This window comes from Parasteatoda tepidariorum, chromosome 7 (assembly GCF_982258835.1).
Source record: "Parasteatoda tepidariorum strain Cologne lab strain chromosome 7, Ptep-v5.0, whole genome shotgun sequence".
Lineage (NCBI taxonomy): Eukaryota > Metazoa > Arthropoda > Arachnida > Araneae > Theridiidae > Parasteatoda > Parasteatoda tepidariorum.
The window spans coordinates 90,140,751-90,157,063 of record NC_141761.1 but is presented as its reverse complement, the minus strand read 5'-3'; the positions used below and the strand labels follow the sequence as shown (position 1 = coordinate 90,157,063).

At 31.3% G+C, this 16,313-nt stretch overlaps 1 long non-coding RNA gene across 2 annotated transcripts in view; it reads left to right on the top strand.

Annotated features, from left to right (window-relative positions):
• The first annotated feature begins 4,210 nt into the window (after positions 1 to 4,210).
• Positions 4,211 to 16,313, top strand: part of LOC139425995 (uncharacterized) — a 54,429-nt gene continuing 42,326 nt past the window's right edge. For both annotated transcript variants that reach the window (XR_015435608.1, XR_011637225.2), the window contains exon 1: positions 4,211 to 4,327. This is a non-coding gene — a long non-coding RNA (uncharacterized LOC139425995). The remainder of the gene's footprint in view (positions 4,328 to 16,313) is intronic.

The window sequence follows — 16,313 nt, the reverse complement described above, 5'->3', positions numbered from 1 at the left end:
ATATAATTTAAAAAGATTTGGAAAAAAAGATCGAAATTTACAGAGTTTTATGGTATTTAATGATCTATAATTTAAAATATAGTTACCATTTTTAAGTTTACACTTATAAAAATTATTGAATGAATTTTTAAACATTTTACATGGAAGATTTTTCTTGCAATTAAGTACATCATGTTAATTTCACGATGAAGGAGAATTATAGAATTAATTTCAATTCTGAAGTTTTTTATAAACTGTTTTTATTTTACATACTATATTAACAAAGACAGCTATTAATATAGAAAAAAGAAAGTGTTAGAAAGTGTATTACAATTTCATTGAAAAAAATTTCTTGTCAATTAAGCTTTTAAACAAATAAATAAATACTAGGTTGCAGGAGTTTCCAAAAAAAAAAAAAATTAAACTAAAAAGCAATTCAACTTAGACTTTTTGTAATAAAATTTCAATGCTTTGTATTGAAACGAGGATTTCTTTTAAGACAAAAAGACTTAATCTTGGAAGAAAGAAAAATCAACAATTTAGCACCACAATTATCTCTCACATACAAAAACACAATAAATTACCTCTATAATATATTGCTCTTATGTAACATATCACCTACATTTTTTATCAAATAATCAAAGCATAGGCCTGATAATGTTGTGAAAGAAAATGAGTTTTAAAGTATGTTATTTGAACGAATTATCTGTGATATCTTAGGGATCAAGTGAATGTTTATAATTCAGCATCGTAGTATTTAAATGTTACAGAGTTGTATATTTGTATAAAGATGTATTATATTTTGTAATAAATTTTTTTCAACAAAATGACTGATTTCAGATTATTTTATAGTCATATTTTTCATTCTGTACTTTCTTCTTTCAAGTATAAATTGTGCAGCTCTAGTGCGACGTAAATTTACTACAACAACAACAAATATAAAATTTCATATTTACCAGGGCCGTGGTAGCCCAGCAATTAGAGAATCGGACTCAAGTCCGACGAAACAGGGGTTCGATCCACGACTCCGCCAAAACCCACCGATATACGTGCTCGTAAAAACTGGAAAAGAAAATTCTATGGTGGGCCACTAAGCAGTATCCCAGGTACTGGGATCTGGAGAAAAAGTCCTTCCCCTTCAGATAGATGTCTAAATTGAGAATAGGGCCTCTCAAAATTATTAACAACTGATCGTAAAGACACGGTTCCCAGTATAGCACTGAAGTCAAGCATCACTGCCTGCGGTGGGTGACCACTTTGATCAGCCTGCGTAGGGACCGAGAGTGCATGGTATCGGCCCTCGTTAAACTATTCTACCGAGACGAGCTCAACTTCGTGCACAGGTCTTCGGGCCACCAAAGTGGATGAGCCATCCCCTCTGTAGAGGATCAAAATTGTGATGGCATGTCTTTGGATCATCCTTAGTTATGTTTCCCAGACCGTTGCTAAAAATCCATTGTACAGCTTTAGTGTGACGTAAATAATTTTCCTACCTACCTGTCATATGGTCGCCTTCAATACTTGTTTTTAATAATTATGATAAAATAAAAAGTACACACTATAAATCAGAAATTGATTTTTGAATGAAAAGACACAAATGTGTTATCAAAACCTGATTAGTGGTAATCGAGGTTAATTATAGTAAAAGTGAAAATAAAATCTTCTGAAACTAGTTTATTTATTTGTTTTTTAATTATTATTTATTCGTTTATTGATCAGAATTAGATAAAAGTGACAGGCGGTTTTTGATTGAATTTGGACACCTTTCGCTTTTAATTGATAATTAAATTGGGTTTTAAAGGTTCCAAACTCATCTTCATTTTTAATCTCCTCGATTATAATTCATCGGATTTTGATGGCAAATTTTGAATATGAATTAAGACTAAAATTCTATTAATATACAGAATGCACTTTAAGCTCCCCCTCTTAATGTAAATTATGAATATTTTTTCTCGTTTTTCTCTTCTGTCTTATTTTTTTTGTTTGCTTTTCTTCCTTTTTTTCTCCCGTTTTTTCCTTTTATTGAAGCTTATCGTAACTGGAGTGGGGGGGGGTAGGCTGAGGCCTATAATGGGTTAGGGTAGCATTGAAATTATAGCAGGAGTTCGATGAAATGAAATATAAGATTTAATGCTTTTTCAAGGACATGGCCTGAGCTGGTATGATATGAGTTCGTAAAATCAGACGTGCAATCAACAAAAAGGCATCAGCTGAAAGTAACGATTACGTAATACATAATATGGAATGTTAAATAAATGGATATTTTTTTAAGAAAACGAGGCACTAACAGACTCAAAAGGAAACTTCTTTTTCAAAAAATTACTTAAGACTTGCATTGAAAAACAAATTTGTCGCAAGAGGACCAAAAATGAAAATTTTAGTTTAGCTTGAATTACTGGAAAAAAATATTTATCTTTCCTTAAAAATCTGATTCATAGCTGTACCTTCTTATTATTGCTCCAAATTTATACAACTTTATCACCAACTTGTTCTAAAGGAACGAAATTGCTGTTCCAAAACGACAATCTCACAATTACATCACTGGCTAAAACACAAATTTAAACAAATATTAAATTCTCAATACTACTAAAAAATGGAAGAAATGAAAAATCCAAAATTTAAAAATTTAGTTGTTTGAGGAGAAACAGCTCAAAACGTAATTTAAATGCATATGCAATGGTTAAAAATGAATTTTATTTACATATCATACATATAAGTTGATGTGATTTCTCGAGAAGTAAATTTTTTATTCCTTTGTGAATGTGCTAGTCCAAATTAAAAGGTCTCCTCAGCTGTGTGATCTCGCTGTTTTGCCAAACGCTTTGTAGCGTAAAGGTAGTGGTTCGTATCCCCACCATATGCATCTTTGTAATGTCTTTCTCTCAGCTGAGCTATATTCTCCTTAGCTTGACAAGAGCCGTATTTTAATAAGCACACAAGCGTGCCTACGTAGCGTTAGAAAAATAATAAAATAAAAAATCTTTGTAGTTATTGATCGTGCAATAACTAGCAATTTTGGGTCATGATCCAGTGATCTCTTGTTTGGAAGCTTTTAAGCTATTGTCATCTAGACTCTAATGGATAATTAACCTATAAGGAGTCTTATTTGAAATTTTATTACGTGGCCAATTTGCAAATATACTAAATAAACAATTTTGAATTCAGTATATTGATAAGAATCTCAGTCAGAAACACCCTTAAGGATTTAATTTCGTTAGACGAGGAAGGCGTCTTGTGTTCCTCCTTATATTTTGCCATTTTTTGATGCATACAATACCGTTTAATTTCTTTACATTGAAAATGTAGAGATGTTTGTGTTTGGCGTTGTAATGCCCCATCCAGCGTTTGTGTAACTGGAAACAATAATTCATCCAACTAACTACAGTTTCAGTCATAGATTAATATCAGCAGTGATGCTTGTATTTACAATACAAGGAGCTGATTGTAAGTCTATGTCAAATTAAAGAAGAAAAAAAGCACAAATTAGAATTATATTAGCATATCACAAGAAATACATGTAAAGTTATGATTGGAAACAAACCCGATACCTTCACGTTTTAGACTATTTAGCGCTTTACACACTTCATTTTAACACTTCTTGACCAGGGTGGTTGTTGTTGTTGTTGTTCATTTGCGTCGCACTAGAGCTGCACAATGGGCTATTGGCGACTGTCTGGGAAACATCCCTGAGGATGATCCGAAGACATGCCATCACAATTTTGATCCTCTGCAGAGGGGATGGCACCCCCGCTTCGGTAGCCCGACGACCTGCACGCGAAGTCGAGCACTTTACGGTAGCACAGTTTAACGAGAACCAATACCGCACACCCTCGGTTCCTACGCAGACTGATCCAAGTGGTCACCCACCCGCACACTGACCGCAACCAGTGATGCTTGACTTCGGTGATCTGATGGGAACCGTGTTGACCAAGGTGGCAACCTCGCCTCAAGTTTATTACTTTATTGAAATTACACACATTTGCAGGTTCAATTTAGGCTTATAAACATTTGTCAAGTTGAAGGACAGATAGAACAATTCAGAGAAGGACATCACGAAGAATGCATCCATGGTTATGGCCGGATTCGAACCAACTACCTCAACGCTTCACATAGCGTTTGGTGGGTGATACCGCTAGGCAAGGGAGGCTTCTCCCGAAGTATATGGAATAAAAGCATTTTCGCTGAAATAGGCAGTTGGAAACATATTGAGATGAAAAAGTAAACCAAACAAATAAGCATGTTATAAACGATTACTCCAGAATCAGTGTATAGGATTCTGATCAAATATTTTTATTTTTTATTATTATTTGTGAATAAATTTGAAATCTTGCATGATGATTATAGCAGTGTAAGTACAATTTTTTGAAAGTTTGCGTTACATGAAATATTTTACGTAAAAAATATATTTGTATACCATTTATACTTTATCAGCATTTCTATTCGTTTACACGTGTACTAATTTTTTATAAAATACATTTTGAAAGTACTTATATTAGTTTGGAAAAATAGTTGCATTTCTATTGAAAATTTCAGATTTTTTTTAATATTTTTTAATTGTGTATATCGATATCTTGATTTTTCGAAGTTATGCTTAAATAACAATTTAATTCATGAAAAATACGACTTTGACATATTACAACTAGTAAAATAAATCAGAAATGAAGTGAATGATTTTAAATTAATCGAAACTTGATGTACTTGTAAGATTTTTTATTTTATTTATTTATTTATTTTATTTTATTTTATTTTTTCTTTAATTTTACCAAATATTAGATTCTATATTCATATGCCGTCATTGAAGGTGAAAAATAAACAAAAAGGAAATTCAAAATTAATAAGTAAATTGCACTAAAATTGATTGCAATCTAATAAATTGCAATCTTTGATTATTCTTCAAGATCAAAACATTTCTCGTATAAAAATCAAAAATTAAAAAAATATCCTGTTTGAAATTCATTTATCGCAATCACAACGCAAATATGAGATGACAAAGCGGGATACTTTTTTTTAAAACTGCTATAAGAGATGCATTTTGAAAACTTAAGTTCTATAATTTACAATATAAAAATGAACTAGCGATACTCGGGGTGTTGCGTACTAATCACCTTGCATATTTAAAAAAATCCTTGTAAGAACACTGAGTGTTGTCAAGGTTTGTAAATTAGTATTTAACTGAGTTAAAACAAAAGTTTGATTGAGATTATATTAAATAGCTTGGGCTATTGAGGCTGTAAAGAGTAAGCCGCACTTTTTCAAGAGCTGTTTTTTTTTGCTTAAAACTTATTATTAGTATTGTTTTCAAATAGATATTTTAAAAGTTTCCGGTATGTCAATTATATAGTAATACAATGTACAAAAATCTTTTCAGCGTGTAAAGCGTTTCATCAAAAACGCTCTTATGAAAAATTTGACAATGTGGCTTATTATTTTCATTCTCATTTTTCATGCAAATTTATTTATCTAATGAGAATATAGTGTTTTTGCATTTCGCTAGAAGCTTCACACTTATTGAGTCCAATAATAATTCGTCAGAATATGAAAACTTTCGCAATGCCGAGTTATAATGATGTGAAAAAAGGATTTTTTTTTAAATAAAGTGTCCTAAAAATTATAATGCTCAAAAAATAAACGAAACACCAGGAATTACTTCACGTCTATTTAACAGATTTTCATGTACTATGTCTCAATCTTAATGGTTCGAGGGGGTAATTTCAAATATGCTAATTGATTAGCGTAGGTGATATTTTAAGTTAAGAAATGAGTCACACAAACGTATTTTCTTTGAATAAACATACCATTTTTTCGAAGGATTATGATATGGTCAAGATAGCCTGGTTGGTAGGGCACTGGAACCATGCCCAAGAGGTCGTAGATTCGATCCCTGCCGGCCGAAGACTCTCCATGTAGTAAATGGTGACTGATGCACGTTAAATCAGCTGTAGTCACAAAGCCCTCTATGTTCCCATAACAAATCAATAACTCTGGGGATCCAGGAGTTTCCTTGTCTTCTGGATTGGTTCAAAATTGCAAGACTGCGGAGTTCAACATTAGTAGTCGTAAATCCAAAATTGGATCGGCTGTTCAACGACGGTTACAAAAAGGATTATGATTTCTGACTTCCAAAATAGCCTCAACCTTTAAATTTTGTCCCAATAAAGCTGTTTAAAAGTTCGGACCCTTCAATATTAATTTTACTTTTCGCATATTTAGCCTCATTTTGAGAAATTTTTAAACGAATCGAAATTTTTTTGTGCGCAATTTTAAATTTTATTGATCCAAAGATAATTCAACACAAATGATTTTTAATAATTATTCATTATGTTTTATTATTTCATTTAATAATAGTCGAAAAAATTTTGAATTCCAGGAATACGAATTTTCACATAATTTTAAAAAATGTCTTTTCAAATAGCGAAATACTAATTTTGAACAAAATCGGTTGAATTATTCTTGATCATACGATTTTTAAATATCTGACTTTTCTTTTTAAATTTGATTTTTTTTTTAAAATCTGATTTTTCAGAAATTATTCGACGGATTTCGTTTAAATTTTGTATTTTAACATATAAAATTACATTCTTTAAAATGACATAAAATTTTTATACCTTGCAATCCAAAAATTTTTCGATTATTATTAAGTAAAATAACGAAACATAATAAACAGTGATTTAAAGCCAACTTTTTAGTTGAAATATCTTTGTATAAACGGATTTTATAATTGTGTGCTGAAACTTTCTCCATCCGCTTATAAAGTTTTTAAGATATGAGGAAATACGCTAAAAGTAAAATTAATATTAAGCTGGCCCATGCTTGGGCCGACCTCCTGACCAAACTATTGGGGCCATATTTTACAGACTGAGTCTACCTCCTACATTTTGGGGGTCAGGAATCATAATCCGTTTAAAAAAAAAGGTATGTTTATGTATGTCAGGTATGTCAGAGCAAGTACGTTCCTGCGTCTTATTTCGTAACTTAAAATATCGTTTGCACTAATTAATTAGCTTTCGCTAGTTATTTCCATGCATAAAAATCCAAAATTCTAATTCAAAAATTCAATGTATTGAGGTAACTTCCTATAGCCACTACGATTGAGTTCTAGTATGCGAAAATCCGATCATTAGATCAAAAGTTATTTAGGGTGTTTCGTTTAGTTTTTGCGCACTGAACATTAAGGGAACACTCCGTAGTAATGAGATATTTGTGAGAGGAAAAGTTAGTTTAGATTGTAGAAGAGTGCGACGAGTTCTTTGCATTAGCTTATAGCTCTGTATTTCCATTAATGTAGGTTAGGGTTGAGGCTTGAAAGATAGCAGGAGGTTGTAGTTAAAAGTCAGAAGCAATTTGCGGCTTAAGTTTGTTTATAATTTTAATTTCCTAATGTCTTGTTTTCAAAAAACTCCAATTTTTGTTATTTGTAAGAATACCTTTGCAACCAGATGTTCTTAAATGTTTTTTTTTCTTCGAAGCTGTCTATTATAGAGATGGTTTACGTAATTTTTAGGATTAATATTTTTTTAATAAAAAATGCTTTGTTGCATTTGAGATGTAAACAAAACACTGATTTATAATCAGTTGAATCTCGGCCTTCAGAGATCTCTCATTGTGATGTAAACAAAAAGGCTTTGAATATTGAGTCAAAAATATTCCAGATTCCGATTGTTTAATTGTCTTTTATTAAAAATGTTTATCTACAAAAAATATAAACATATGGTATTTAAGATTTGAATACATCGATTGTTAACCACAAACCTTGATGTCAAAACACTGTTATAATACTAAGAATTAAAATGTGCTCCTACTAATTATTTTCATTACTGCGTGAATTTTAATGACTTGTGAACATATTTGTACACGTGCCAATCTGAAAGCAACGAAAAATAATAAAATCGCCTTAAGAAAAAGAGAAGCATTGCAATCATAGGGGCTAATATTGCAGTGATGGATACTTAATTAGAAAGATCAAGATTGCATCGAAGAGAAAAAAAGAATATTTAGAAAATTCTAGATCGTATTACCAACCGGTTCGATATACTCTTTATCTCGAATGTCAGAATTCCAGGGACAGAGTTTTATCTTTTCAGGGCTGGATTGCTAAATTTGTATTCGTTACTATTTTCATGTTTTGTTGTTTCAAAAGGGACTTGCATTTGTAAGCGAGACAAATACAGTTTTGTTTTGTAACTAACGTAATCGTTATGTATGAAGTGAGTGGGGTAATATAATGATAAGCCAAATTTTTTAATTGCTAAGGAGAGCGTTTTTTGTGAGAAACAACACGGTTTTGATGTAGGCCCGGGAACAGAATTTGTGGAGTGGATCTGCAGCACTATCTTCAAATGTTCGAATTTGTTTGCGCCCTTAACGCAGTCAGGCATTAGTTTATTATTGTAAAAATTCAACTTTATCTAACATTGTATATGAAGCAAAATTTTCAATTCTGAGGTCTTTAAAAATTATACATAAAAACTTTATGTAGTTAAAATTTAAGGTGAATTTTATGCAATAATTTAAAAAATATGAACTAAATCTCTATACTGTAAAGTCTGTAACCAAGTAACAATTTTTTGTAATTTCTATTCTTTGTTGCAATTCAGCCTTTTAATTATCATTAGAAACAAGTTTGGAGATGTTTTAAAGATGAGTTTCAGCAATCCCTACTATTTTTTTCCACATTAAAAGGAACACTTAGATAAAAAATGATCTGCAGATACTGCGATAATCTGCAGCGCTCTCTGTTGTGCTAGTGGACTTCTGTTACCGAGAAGCTAATTTACAATCCAACGGTCTTTAACGACTCGATCTCTTTTTTGGAGAAGTTTCGCTTGGTTGTAGTTTCAAATATAATGCAAGTTTTCATTTCTTTTAAAATGTGTTATCTGAGCTAAAAAAAAAGTACAGAAACCATGTTTCTCTTCATTTAAAAAAAATATGCCAAACCGGAAAGCGGGTTGTTAAAAGCTGTTGGATTGGAAAATCGCTACTGGGAATGTCAGTAAAAAAATGTTTTTATGTGATGTGCTGAAATCTACATTTTTGAAAACTTTGGAGTATGTTCAATTCGAGATCGCAACGAACTATAGGGGGCGTTGTTGTATGAGACTAATACCTGCGATTTCTATATGAACAGTCATTCAGTTACTCTAGAGACGTCGTTAATGTAGCACGTAGTATATTGCAACGTTCCTTCTTTATTGTGGCTAATTAAATTTAAAGAAGAAAAATGCTTGATATTCTTTCTTATGCAAACTAAAACAAAATGGTATCTCTCTTTATTAGAGAAGGAATATCCAAAACACATCGGAAAAATATTTGTACATTAACAGAAAAAAATATGTATATTCTTGTAACAGTTAAAACCTAATGCCCGAGAAATAGTACTACTAAATTTAATGATATAACATGAAAGGCCCATTTAAACTTTACATTCTATAGTTTTAAGAATCATATTACTTCAAAAATTAAAATGAATGAAAAGTATACATAAGCCTCATAATTTTATGAAATTTAATTTTGTAAGCAAAGTTTTTTGACAACAATTTTTATCAAAAAATTTCAAGTTTCAATAAAAATCATTATTTAAAAACTAAGAAACGTAAAATAAAGAATGCTGACGAAACAAAAACAAAAAAACAATTCTTTTTTGTCGCCATTTTTAGTGCTACGAAAATTCGTCTTTGGGATTTGCCAAAAACAAAACAAGATGCAATTTTATTTTTTCAGGAGGGAAATATTTTACTGAAAAAACGAAAATGTACCAATTCCCACAACATGAAATTTTATCTTGGTAAACGTACGTTTTGGAGATGTTATTTCATTTGGAATCTTATTTATCAGAGTTCATATGGCGATATGATTGTCTTGAATCTATGCTAAACTCTATATCATCTCATTTTCCACCGAAATCCGATTGACTATTTTGATTTTAAATAAAGTGTTTTATTTTATGAATTGTCGCAAAAATTTTAAGTGTAGATTGGCGGCACTTAAAAACCGGCAAATGTGTAGCGGCGATGGCGTAATACGTAAGTACCGAATTTTTATTCCATACTTTTCTGAATCATATTACTTCAAACATTGGAATATACAAGAAGTATACATAAACACATAATGTTATACCATTTAATTTTTCAAAAAAAGTATTTTGAGAACAATTTTTATCAAAAAATTATAAACTAAAAAACGAAAAATAAAGAATTCTTAGGATGAAAAAACGATTTTAAGAATTCTTTACATTGAAATAAAAACTTTCATATTGTTTCTTTTTTTATTATTCTTATAGTTCTTAATCAGACGTAAAAAACCATTCTGTAGAGAACCATCATCAAATGAAAAGAAATATTTACAAGCAAATTTTTTATTGTAAAAATCATTGCACTTACCTGATTTATAATTCCCGGAGAATTCCAAAATGATAAGTTCCTTGTTTGAAAACTTTATTCTCAAATAATAGATACATAGTTTATCCCTTCATTACTTTTAGATAACATACTACACAGCAAAATTTTATAATTGATATGAATTTGAATATGTAGCTAAAAACAGAATAGCTGAATTCTAGTTGAACTTATTCTTTCAAAACTAAAAAATACTTACCAGGAAAACGATTAAAATTAATTAAGAATCAGCACAAATGGCACTATTTCAAGTAACTTGGATAATTTTTTATTGTTGTTTTCCGAATTATATGGATACAGAAATATATACTATTCTATAACGAAGAAGAATATGCTATAACTATTACAATTCTGTATGTTCTGAATTCATATTTATTCACTGGAATGACGAAAGCAATGTTGACTTCACTTTAATTCGTAATGAATTGAAGACAGAAGAAATGCATTTTACCTTAATACACACATCTGTAACAGTATCCGAAATCGGAAGTCATCAGTTGCAAGTTTGTTGATAATAGAAATTAAAAATTATGGAGGAATTTTTCTTCAAATGTTTGGCGTGTTCTGTTGCTGAAAGATTTACTAATATTCTGGAGATTTTTTTCAAGTTCTTCGGCCTTTTCCTTAGGGAAATTTTGTTTCTTATTTGCTGCTAAAAAATGGCGTCTGATTCAGTCAATGATTTTGATGGAACTAAATGAAAACGTGATAAATTAATGTCCGATATTTACAGGCTCCCGCTAGACGGCGTACTCGAGCGTTGCGATCGCGAATAGTAATATTATTCTAACTCAAATTAGTTGCTACTTTAATATGGTGCTAAGTTGAACCATACAGTGAAAACCTGTTTTGGGCCCACTGATCTAGCTACTACCCATGTTGTTGTGCTAATTGAACAGAGTTTTTTTCCAACTAAAAAAGCAACAAATATCCATCTTCTTCTAAAAAATATCATCAAAACCATCATGTAACTCCTCAAGGCATCTCTGGTGAGTCTTTTCCGGGCCCTGGGAGCCCAATTTTTAATGTTTTGATATTTTAAAATTGACGTTCCATTGATTCAGGCTTAATGTATATGATCGCCATTTTAGCATGTATTCCTATGCAAAAAATTTCTATCGCTAACTTTCAGCATTTATAAATTTTTTTAATGTGTCTAAACTTAATCACGCTTGTTCATTTCAATGCTAAAAGCGATTCTCTTAATGCCATTATACTTTTTTTAATTTTAGACGATCGTAATAATATTTTTCAGCAACTTTAAATTTTATAGTCATTTCTGGGTATAGGCCATCGCTATGTTAAACATTTTTATTTTGTACTCTGACTTTGAGTGACTTTAATTTAGACTTAATTGTTACTGTGTGTTCTAACTTTTTTTATATGTTATGCCCCAACTCATGCTCAATGTACAAATACATGTTTCAAAATTTTTAACCCAATACTCGATTTATTATCGATTTTCTAATAAACATCTTTTTTCACAATTTCGGCGTTCTTTTTCAATGCATAATTTAGCCATTTTTATGTAAACAAACCTAAGTAATGATTACAGTAACAGTTAAGCTATTACAATCACGCTACGCCCAGCTTTCAATAATTATTATTCATTTCAATTAACCAATTGTTAAATTTATTAGCTTTTCTTCCTATGGGTAAAATCGATCTTCTCAGAGTCAGAGTATAAACATATTTTTAAGTATTTTTAAGCATTTCATTCTATATATCTTCTCTTGTTTATTTATATGCATTTATCATTAAAAGCTTGTCTTATTTATTAAAATCTTTTACTTGTGTACTGTTGTGTCTTACTTATTTACACGATTATCAACAATAAATAAAAACATCTCCTGGTTGCTTTAACAAATAGACAATCTTAGGTTATTGAACTACAACCATCTGTGGACCACATCGTACCAAGCCATCATCTTAGAGTATTCACAACTATCATCTAATGGTTTGCTTATTATTTTTCTATTGTATACTTACATAGCGTTGGCCACCCAGAGTTAAAAGTATAATATTTAAATTACTTTATTATGTTCATAATGTTTTTAGTACTACTTTTGTCGCCATTTTAAAATTTTCTCTAGTAACCATCACCAGTTTCTTACCTTGCTATTCCAAGCCTTATTGCTTTTTCCATATGTCTGTATTAATCAATATATAGTAACAGACTGTGGTACTTGTTTTATCGCCATTCTTCACCTCTTTTTTTTTTTCAATAAGCTGTCTTGTTAATATTTCTCTGAAAATAATCACTTTACATAATATGCTTGTTTATACTCAATGGCAATCTTATAAAGATGGTCATTTCTTATTTAACCAGTACTAATATTTATTCTTGTTTATTTTTTCTTTTATAACCATACAATTCTTAACCATCGTCAGTCCCCCATTTTCTTTACCAATAGATTTTAATAGAACCATGATTTTATAAGGGATTTTACTCTTTCATTGGTTTCAACATTTATTCAACTCATTTTTATATCTTAAACTTAATGTAAACCGGTACTAGTTTTCTCGCCAAAAACAGTACAACATTTTTTTTTTAATTATTGCTATTTTTAGGAATAAATAAAAACCCTCACTGACATAACTTCACCCCCAAACCCCCCACCCGGTACTAGTTTTCTCGCCAAAATAGAACAACATTTTTTTTAATTATTGCTATTTTAAGGAATAAACCAAAAACCCTCACGGATATAACTTCACCCTCACACCCCCACCCCCCACTTCACACCCCACTCTCCCCCCCCCAAAAAAAATAAATAAAGAAAAAAATAAAAAAAAAAAAAAAAAGAACTCTACCGATCAAAATCTGTAAATCTAACCAACAAAACCTTTAACTTAATGTAAACCGGTACTAGTTTTCTCGCCAAAAATAGAACAACATTTTTTTTTTTTTTAATTATTGCTATTTTAAGGAATAAACCAAAAACCCTCATGGGTATTACTTCACCCTCAAACCCCCCACCCCCCCCCCAAAAAAAATCTACTGATCAAATTCTGTAAATCTAACCATCAAAATCTTTAACTTAATGTAAACCGGTACTAGTTTTCTCGCCAAAAATAGAACAACATATTTTGTAATTATTGCCATTTTAAGGAATAAACCAAAAACTCCCACGGATATAACTTCACCCTCACACCCCCCCACTTTCTTGATTATATCAAAATAACCATCAAAAAACTCAATTCATTCTCCTTCAATATTCTACAACTTCTTTAAATAATTTCTTCTTTTCTAATACTGACGATGGTTACACTCAAATCAATGGGACGTCATATTGTGGTCACAACTAAATATTCAACCTTTAACAAACATCCTAATTTCCAATTCACTTCCAACAAACTCAACGTAATACACATGGTTTCTTTCACGGGACCCGGAGTGGACTCACCACAGCCTCTCTTTAGTAAATAAATTACTTAAACTTCTGGCACTTCTTTATTGCCATTGAACTCATCTTTCCTCAATCAACTAAATCATGGACAACACACCAGAATTCGATATAAACTCTACACCAGCAAAATCTACACGCTCACATACTACGTCACAAATGTCACAAAGAAAATCCCATCTCGATAAGGAGAGCACTCAACAATCGACATCTACTACAACGAAAAACGCATCAAAAATACCAAGTTTATCTAGACTAATTAACCAACTTCAAAACCATCAAACTGGAAACAATCCAACAGGAGCGATCATGAAACTTTTCCAACAACAATCTCAAAACCTCGACTCAACAGATGAATCACCACCTGAGCCAGAACAAGAGCATTGTTCCATACCTCCATCATCGAACCAAGCATTTATTGACAACATCATTTTATTGGAAACACTCATAGAACGGAAAACTCAAACCAAATATGACCTTCCATTTGAAACTCGTAATGAATGCAAAAACGCCTTGAACAACCTAAGGACATTGATGAATACTACATGCCCTCAGACAACACACGATCTTCCTAACATAGCATCGACAACGACTAACCTTATTCCTAGAGATAATGTTCCATCATCTAATGTCACGACAGATCCAAATCAAATATCGTCCTTATTAATCTCGATAGTGGAAAAATTATCAAATATAGACAAAAGGTTGCAGAAAATCGAACACGACAGTCATCAACATCCAAACGCAGAAATTCCAGATATAGTAACCATAATAGAAGACAAATTACAAACCATTGACAACAGACTAAAAACTTTGGAAACAATGAATATATCCACGAATAACAATCCGAAATCACCAACCCCACTAATCATTGAAGAGACACCAGAAATAACCACAGACTCAATGCTAGAAGAACTACAGAAAAATCAACCTAAACTCAAAGTCAAGCGTGTATACAAAAACAAAAACTACCTTGAACTTAAATTCCATAACGTACAAAATAGAGAACAAGCTTACTCAAGCCTCCAGACCTCAGGTTTTCCAGTCAAAAGTAAAGAGCAAAGACAATACTCGTTGATTCTGTTGAATGCACCTCAATCTTTCACTAACGAAGAGATCCTACTGATAATCAAAGACTCAACAAACTTCGATGAAACTTCTGACAATCTAACATATGTAAAAGATATTCAGCACAGACAGAACGCAAACAAAAGACACATAGTTCTCAAAGCTAGCAGACTACTATCATTAAATCTGCTCAAACAACACACCATCTTCATTGGAATGTTCAAATGTATAATAAAAAAAAGGCTTATTCTCTTAAGATGTCGCAAATGTCAACGTTTAGAACATCATCAGGATGACTGCCCCAACGAAGAAATGTGCGAGAAATGTGGCTATGTGGGCCACTCTATCCAACAATGTCAAGAACATTTCGATTACTGCATCAATTGTCATGAAAGCAACGACAAGCACAACCTAAACATAGATTGCAACCACAAAGCTTCCAGTGCCACTTGCCCTACCTACCTCCAAAAACTACAACAACTTCGGAAAGAAAATTCTAGTCTCCCATCGACGACAATCCACAGATGTCGCAACTGCCAAAATTTTGGACATCATGAAAGCAACTGCAACGATATCAAATACTGTGAGAAATGCGGTCATGAAGGTCACTCTATACATCAATGCACGCGAGATACAGAATTCTGCATAAACTGCTTCTTCAGCAACAAAAATCATCACCAGAACTTCAACTGTAACCATAAAGCCTCCAGCTCAGCATGCCCCACTTACATCCACGAAGTTCAACAGCATCGGAAATACAAATCTAGTAATTATCTGTATTAGTTTGTCAACAACAAAAACTCTCTCTTTTTAGACTTTATAGTTTAATTAACTGCAATCTCCTTAAAAATTCTTTTCTTTTACCTTTCTTGATATTTTAAGTCCATTTTCTAAGTTCATATTTATATTTAATCCTCTGGAAGAGATGAAATCCTTTCCTTCTAACATTCTTTTCTTTAAAAGTTCATATTTTCAGAAGTACAATCTTATCTCTTGTTCTTTCAAGCAAATTATGTTTTTAGCTTTACTTTCATTTTCTTTTTCTTTTTTCTTTATTATTCTAACTCTATTTTTTCCTTTTCCAATTTCTCCCTTGAGCCTTAATATTTAACATCTCCTTATAACTTCTCACATACTTTCATAACTCAAAATGCTATTCCCATTCTATTATACTTTTCTTTTCTCTCATCATAAGTCAATAATATTTTTTTCACTTTTTTTTTCAAAATATGTTTCAGTACTTTTTTTTTTTTTTTTTTTTTTTTTTTTTTTATAATGTTTATATTATTTGTGAATTCCTTTTTAAATTTAGTTAATGGATAATCCATACGTTAATGAAATTAAACAATTTACAATCTCTACCGATCTTTATAAACTTAACATATTACAAATAAATCTTCAAAGGAGCAAAGCCGCCATTTTTTTATTGCAAAAAACTGTTGTTGATCATGACATTGACATAATCTGT